This window comes from Echinops telfairi, unplaced genomic scaffold (assembly GCF_000313985.2).
Source record: "Echinops telfairi isolate 266 unplaced genomic scaffold, ASM31398v2 ScPeMD7_5592;HRSCAF=6446, whole genome shotgun sequence".
Classification (NCBI taxonomy): domain Eukaryota; kingdom Metazoa; phylum Chordata; class Mammalia; order Afrosoricida; family Tenrecidae; genus Echinops; species Echinops telfairi.
In genome coordinates, this window is record NW_022109491.1 from 21,482,141 (window position 1) to 21,490,561 (window position 8,421).

The 8,421-nt window shown below is 42.6% G+C and overlaps 1 pseudogene; it reads right to left on the minus strand.

Annotated features, from left to right (window-relative positions):
* Positions 1 to 4,091: 4,091 nt before the first annotated feature.
* LOC115871362 lies at positions 4,092 to 4,159 on the minus strand (annotated as a pseudogene).
* Positions 4,160 to 8,421: the final 4,262 nt, after the last annotated feature.

The window sequence follows — 8,421 nt, forward strand, 5'->3', positions numbered from 1 at the left end:
GAGTTTGTCCAGAGAAAAGGATGGGCCAGTGAGAACTTGAACAGAAAAGCAGATAAGATTTTTGGGGGGACGGGGGAACCCACAGCTATAATAATGGCAAGCAACCATCTACAGGGATCTACATATAACCTCCTCCCTGGGGGATGGACAACATAAAAGTGGGTGAAGGGAGACGTTGGACAGTGTAAGATATGACAAAATAATAATTTATAAATTATCAAGGGTTCATGAGGGAGGGGTAAGCCAGGAGGGAAGGGGAAAAAATGAGGAGCTGATGCCAGGGTCTTAAGTGGAGAGCAAATGTTTTGAGAGTGATGAGGGCAATGAATGTACAAATGTGCTTTGCACACTTGATGTATGTATATATTGTGATAAGAGTTGTATGAGCCCCCAATAAAATGATTAAAAATAAATAACTCTTCTATATACATGCAAAAAATAGTAATAAAATAATGGCAAGAATCCCAGAGTCTGTATTCGCATACAGAAACATCATCTGGTTCTGCACATATTCATCCTGCAAATATTGAGAACGGGGTTAAGATGGGCACCAAAAACATGGAACAGAATGGGACTGAGGCCCTACTCTAAAGGACCTCCCCACCTACCCATTGCCATTGTATATATTTTGACTCATAGCAAACCTATAAAGGGTTTCTGAGAGTGTAAATCTTCACGGGAGTCGACAGCCTCATCTTAAGTTCCGGAGATCAGGATCAGCTGGTGGCAGTGACTTTCTGCTAGCTGCCCAATGCCTAACCCACAGCACTACTAGCACCACACCTCTGAAGAAGCTTGCAGTAAAGAAACCACTGTAAGTTAGAAGTCCTTCTGTCCGTTCAAATGCAGGCACTGCCACTCTCTACTAAAAGAAAGAGAGAGATTACAACAATATTGGGGGCCTAAAAGCATCTATAGGAGGGCAGGCTTAGCAAACGGACAGACAGGAAGGCAGTTCCGGAAGGCCCAGAAGCAGCTAGCTGCCTCTGCAGGTTGCAAGCACCACACAACACTCAAACCATCCCACTGCCGTGGAGTTCATCAACATGGACTCATAGTGACCCCTAGTGAGTTTCTGAGCCTGTGTCTGTTTACAGGAGAAAGTCCAGTCTTCCTCCTGAGGTTTCGAACTGCTGACAATGAGGATCATAGCCCAAGGTGTAACCACTCTCCTAACATCCCTTTATTTTTGAGACACTGCTTCAAGAGGCAAGTCTTGGCCAATCTCAGGTCCTCAAGTCACGTGCATGCATCCAGCCTGCCAAGAGAAGGGTGGGAGGGGGGTTCCCTAGGGTTTTCCCCACCAAAAGAGAAGGAAGGAGGGGTTGATACTGGCCAAGTAAAAATAGCTTGATATAGCTAGGCATTAAGTATCTTGTGAGCTACACTCTTTTGTATTTTATTTTAAGCTCTATTTTATTCTTCTGCGCTAGACACACTCTGTTAGCTAGCAAGCTCCAATTGGCTAATTTCTCTTCTAAAACACAGATCTTACGATCTCCTTAGCAGTATCTACTTTCCACCTAAAAAGTTTCCCTAGCATCTCATGAATAATTGGTCTCAACCTTTCAATTCTTTACTGGGCAGAGGCTTTCTTTGCACATGATAGAAATTCAAGCACTAGTTGTGAATGAATTAGTGAATTGTAGCCTCTACTCCAGAGAATTGAATCCCTCTTGTTAATTATGTAACTATTTCCAAACTACAATTCCAATCCCTAAGACAACAGTTCTAAAATGAAACCCTGTATTTACACAGTGCAAGGACATCATGCAGTTCTTAGGATCAGGTGCCATCAAGTCCGTTTTCCCCCGTAGGCACCCTACGCACAACAGAAGGACACATTGCCTGGTCTTGTGTCATCCTCACAATTATTCTTAAGCCTGAGCCCATGGTAGCAACCACGGTGTCAATCGTCTTGTTGAGCTGACGTGAAAGGGGAGTGCAAAAGAGGAAGGCCCTCAAGGAGATGGATTCCCATAGTAGCTGCTCGCATAGGCTCAAAGGCAACAATTGTGAGGAGAGCGCAGGACTGGGCAGTGACTCTTTCTGTTGCACATAGGGTAGCTGTGGGTCGGAACCCACTTGAGTAGTGGTTCTCAGCCTTCCTAATGCCGTGATCCTTTCATACAGTTCCTCCTGTTGTGATGACCCCAACCATAACATTATTTTCGTTGCTACTGCATCACTGTCATTTTGCTACTGTTATGGATCATCATGTAAATAGCTGATACACAGGATGTATTTTCGTTGTTACAAATGGAACGTAATTAAAGCATAGTGATTAATCGCAAAAACAATATTTAATAATATATGGTGAAATGTTTATTCTAATGACACATAAATGAAATATTGTTTCGAAGCCTGGTATAACATGGGTAACAGTCATCACGCTGGGCACTCGTATGTGGGTGTATATGCATGTGGGTGGCAGATAGAGGAGCGGTGGCTCGGGTCCTATGACCATCGGAAATATGTGTTTTCCAATGGTGTCAGGCGACCCCTATGAAAGGGTCATTCGGCTCCCAAAGGGGTCGCGGCCCACAAGTTGAGAACCGCTGCACTTGAGGGCCAGCCAAACCCACCTCACACTACATACAGTAAACAAAACAAAAACAAACTCACTGCCATCGAGTTAATTCTGACTCATAGCAACCTCATAAGAAAACTTTAACCAACCTTGTGCTTAGCAGCTCAGTGAGTAGTCAAGTCAGTTCACTCTACCACCCAGGTTCCAGATATACAGGAGCACAAACCAAACCAAACCCACTGCCATAGTCTATTCTGCCAAGCCAACCCTGCAGGGCTGAGCAAACTGCTCCTCAGGGTTTCTGAGACAGTAAGTCTTTACAGGAGAGCCTCATCTTTTCCCAAGGAATAACTGAGGAGTTTGAACTTCCAACCTTGTGGTTAGCAGTCCAATGCTTAATAAACTACACCATCAGGGCTCCCTATGCAGTGGAACAGGGTTGTTCAATACTCCCATGGAAGAATTCGTACTCTCACTAGGCATCCGCTTTCTTCTCACTGTAAAACGGAATTGTATCTACCTTCACTCACAGAATTGTCCAATTTAAATTAAATAAGGGATGGAAAAACATATTATAGACTGCAAAGCTCTATGCAGATATAACCTGATTGTTTTCTTAATAGATTTATTATCTAGAGAACTCAAAGTGTACTTAGCTAATGAAAAACAAAGGTAAAGATCTAACACAAGATAAAATATTCAATTAAGAAATTGACCTTTCTCAACTTCTATCCAGCAAACCTTTATATTCAGGCCTTATGCAACCCTAACTCATTTACAATGAGTTTGTCCAGAGAAAAGGATGGGCCGGTGAGAACTTGAACAGAAAAGCAACACCCTTAGCTTTGCCACTGGGCTTCAGACCATGCACTCAGGCAGAAGCAAGGCAGAAGCATGGCAGCCCCCAAAGCAGGAACTGTGAGATGATCTCCAGCAAAACACTGCGTGTGAGAACTCAGGAAGCAGGAAACCGCAGTCAGAGTAGCAGAGGAGGCCTAAGAACCCAGGCCAAGCACTAAGGGCTTGAGGAGAGTGAGTTGAGTCTTGGACCTGGCATGAGATCTCTCTAGTCTAGGCCTAATGGAAACTTTCTGAACTCCCCAGATCTTAGCTGCTCTCCAACAGAAGGGGAGGAGAATTAAGTAGGAATTCCAATATACTCATGTTTCCAGCATTTTGCAACATTATAAGAGGGGGGAATTGGCACATTCTGATCCATCTCCTAGCCACCAAGGAAAATGATTAAATCTACTTGGACCATTTCAAGAGCAGGAACTATGTCCTGTTTTTTGTCTCCTGGGAACCCAGTAGTAGGTAAAACTGTCCCGTGTAATTTAAGCACACCTAATAAATGTTTCTTGTGGGTTGAAACTCATTCCAGCTCAGAGATAAAGAGAAAGGGAAGGAATTAAGCCGAAGGGACTAAAGAAATATAGGTTATAAAGGGGAAAGGCATCAAATACTTAAAAAAAAAAAATCTCTCAATCTCCAGAAATTCCACTTTACTCCTCTAATGTTTTGCAATTCCATGTTGTGTGTGTGTGTCGGGCGGGGTGGTGGGGTGGGTTTCAGGGGAAAGAAAAAAAACAGAAAACCTGCTAAACAAATTCTAAATGAGCTGTAACACTTACCATTCCATTTTTAAATAGTTAATGCTGTCAAGTGGTTCAAAGGGCAGAAAATTTGTAAGAGGTATATAATCCAAAAAACAAACTCACTGCCAGAGAGCAGATTCCAAGCATAGTGAACCCCGAACCCAACAGGGCAGAGTAGTATTGCCCATATGCGTTACCCAGCCTGTTACCTATTTGTGGGAACAGAAAGCCCTGTCTTTCTGTCAAGGGGGAATTAGTAGTTTCAAACTGCTGACCTTGCTATTAGCAGCCCAAAGGGTAACCACTATGCTACATGAACTCCAGATATAAAACACAACCTCCTTTAAACTCTTGTCCTTCATTAGTCGTTTTCATTGGTAACCACTAGTCTCATTTTCTTAGAATCTTTTTTTTTTAATACTTTTATTGGGAGCTCTTACATCTCTTATCACAATCCAAACACTCATCCAGTGTGTTAAGCACATTTGCACACATGCCATCATCATCATTTTCAAAGCATTCGCTTCCCACTTGAGCCCCTGATATCAACTCCCCATTTCTTCACCTTCCCTCCCCTGCCTGCTCTCCCTCACGAACTCTTGATAAGTTATGGACTATTTTTTCCATATCTTACATCATCTTCCATCACCCATCACCCACTTTTCTGTTATTCATCTCCCTGGGAGGGGGTTCTAGATTGATCCTTGTGATGGGTTCCCCCTCTCGCCCCCTACCCTCCTATAATCCTCCTGGTAACTATACTCTCCTTTTTGGCCCTGAGGGGTTTATCTATCCTGTATTCCCTGTGTTGCAGGCTCTTATCTGTAGCATTGTGCATGCTCTGGTCTAATCTGATTTCTAAGGTAGAATTGAAGTCATGACAGTGGGTGGAAGGAAGCACCAAAGAGCTAGAGGAAAATTGTGTTTCATCGGTGCTGTACTGCACCCTGACTGGCTCATCTGTTCCTTATGACCCCTCTGTGAGGGGATGTCCAATTGTCTACAGATGGGCATTGGGTCTCTACTCCATCTCCCCTGAACCATTCACCTTGGGTATGGTTTTATTCTGGGTCTTAGATGGCTAATATCTGATCCCATGGACACCTCATGATCACACAGACTGGTGTGCTTCTTCCAAGTGGGCTTTGTTGCTTCTCAGCTAGATGGCCGCTTGTTTATCTTCAGTCCATTAAGACCCCAAACACTATATCTTTTGATAGCAGGGAACCATCAGCTTTCTTCACCACATTTGCTTATGCACCCATTTTGTCTTCAGCAATCAGAATGGCAGATCGTTAGAACAAAGTGTTCTTGTGTTAAGGGAGTACTTGAATTGAGGTCCAATGTCCATCGGCAGCCTTAATTCTTAACATATAGATATGAGCACATACTTCTATTCCCCTCTCATTATATATATGTATACATATGCACATGCCTGTATTTAGGCCTCTATAAATGTCCTTTACCTCCTGGTTCTTTACTCTATTTCCTTTTTACTTCCCTCTTTTCCCACCATCGTGTCCAGTCTTCATTCGGGTTTAGTAATTCCTTGATGCTGCATTGCCTTCGATTGAGCCCTACTAGGCATCCTGCGCCCTTCCTTCCATTGATTTTAGTTCGCTTATTGTTCCCTTGTCCTTGGGTTGGTCCCCATCCCTCTTCCTTTCTCCCACCTCCCCTTCTCCCATATCTCCCCTGGAACCACTGGTCCCTTCTTTTCATCTCCGAATTGTTTATCCTGCCTATTGGAATCTTTTGAAGCTTCATTTATACATACACATACTACTCACTTATGAATGATCTCATTATCAAACATTTCACATTTAGAATAATAGTACAAAAATGTATCTATTTTTGTGCACTAGCAGCATATATCTGGCATGAATAGATGCTCATGTATAAGACAGAGTAAATCAAATAATCATAAGGTCATGGTGATTAAGACTGTCAATTTAGCTGGGCCATGAGTCTCAGTGGTTTGGCAGTTATTTACTCATGTCATTTGACAGTTATACAATGATGCAATCTCATAGTTACAAAATGTCACAATTTCACAGTTACGGAATTATATCACTTGACAGTTATATAACCATCTGGCCATCTTCCATTTTGTGATCTTGATGTGGTAGTTCTCCATTTCCACATAATGCTGACCTAGTTTTTGGAACCTAATCATGTCAATGAAGAGTGGGTATATAAACAATTCTAAATAAAGATCCTTATTTTGACCCCTTTATACAAATGGGAGAGAGCCCTGGGGATACAATGCTTTAGCACTTGGCTTCCAACCAAAGGTTGACAATTTAAACCCACTAGCCTTAACTGCTTAGTGGGGGGAAAGACATGGAATATAATTACATGGAATGAGATGATGTAACTTGGAACTCTATAAGATAGTTCTGTTCTGTGTTATCCTGTTGCTATGAGTTGGAGTCAATTCAACAGCACACAACAAACATCAGCATACCAAAGGAAACACGTACAATTCTCTACCTCACTTTTTTCACTTAGCACACTTGTACACCATGCAACACAAAGTACACACTAGATTGAAAAGAACTTCCTTTACTTATTGATATTGCTGCACAGTGTTTGTTATGTGGATGTACTATGATTTGCTTAGTCAGTTCCTATAGATTGACATTTTTGTCACTTTCAATATCTAGCAATTTGCAACCATGCTTCATGTACAAAGAGTACTGTGTGCAGATGAAGCTATAGAATAAATTCCTGGAGGTGAGATATTGGAACTAAAGGACATGCATGATTATATACACCCTCTTCACTTATCGACATGGTTTGGTTCCAAAAATCAACTTGTTATGCGAAAGGCAGCACTGTGAGAACATGGAGGAGGACCGAATCATGACACAACCAGTTCATGAAAAAAGCATCATGTTTGATAAAGTAGAGGAGCAGTGAAAAAGACACAGTGCCCCAAGGAGATGGATTGACACACGGACTGCGACCCGACCACGTGTTCCAATATAAGAGCAATTGTGAGGATGACCAAGGTCAGGCAGTGCTTCATTCAGCTGTACACAGACAGGGTCACTGGGAGTCAGAACTGACTCGAGAGCACCTAACAACAACAACAACAACCACAACCAACATCAAAGTACACCACCAGCCGAGCTTTCATTTTAATTGCCCCCCAAATCAATGCTCATGAAAGCAGTAGTCAAGAAATCCATCAGGGTACACTGGGCAAATAATCTGTTGCAGAAAACCCCTTTAAAGTGTTAAAGAGCAAGGATGTTACATTAAGAACTAAGATACACTTGCATCAAGCCATGATATTTCTTAATTGCCTTGTATGCATGCCTGGATGCAAAAGCTGGACAATAAATAAGGCAGGCTGAAGAGCAATTGCTGGCTTTGAGTGATGGTATTGACCAACAGTCCTCAACCTGTGGGTCGCGGCCCCTTTGGAGGGGGGGCGGCGAATGACTCTTTCACAAGGGTCGCCTGATTCATAACAGTAGCAAAATGACAGTTATGAAGTAACAAGGAAAATCATTTTATGGTTGGGGGGGTCACCACAATATGAACTGTATTAAAGGGTCGCGGCGTTAGGAAGGTTGCGAACCATCGGTCTTGATGATTGCTGCCTTTGCGTGGTGGTACTGATGAATAATAGTGAATATACTATGGACTGCCTCAAGAACAAACAATTGTGTCTTGAGCCAGAACACGTCTTAGAAAAAAGACAGGTGAAAATTCGTTTACTTCATGTATTTTGGACATGATATCTAATGGTTTTGTGAGGGACTAGTGGACCTAATGCTTGGGAAGCATAGAGTCAGCCTAAAGGAAGAAGACTCCGCATAAGATGGATGGATAAGAGTGGCTGCAACAGTGGGCTCAAGGACAGGCCTGACGGTTGCCATGGAGCAGAACTGGGTAGTGTTCCTTCTGTTGTACACAGGGTTGCTATGAGGACGCATTAAGCACCTAGTGAGAACAAGAGAGGTGGGGAGGAGGAGGAAAAGTGGACACTGAATTTCTGTTGGGGTGATGGAAATATGTGGAAATGGCTAACAATCATGGTTGAAAGTATGATAAACCTGTCACTAAATTGTTCATGAGAAGGATGTTGAATGGCAAATATCTTTACATACATACCGTACTTACCACAACAAAAGAAGAATATGAAAAAAATAATAGCTTATTCTCGGGTATGCATGACCCCAGCTATGGAACCCTGCTGCCATAGTGGTTACACTTCGGGCTGCCTTCATCTGCATAACCCCAGGTAGGGAAATAAGAGGATAAGGAAGCTGCAGAAAAGTAACT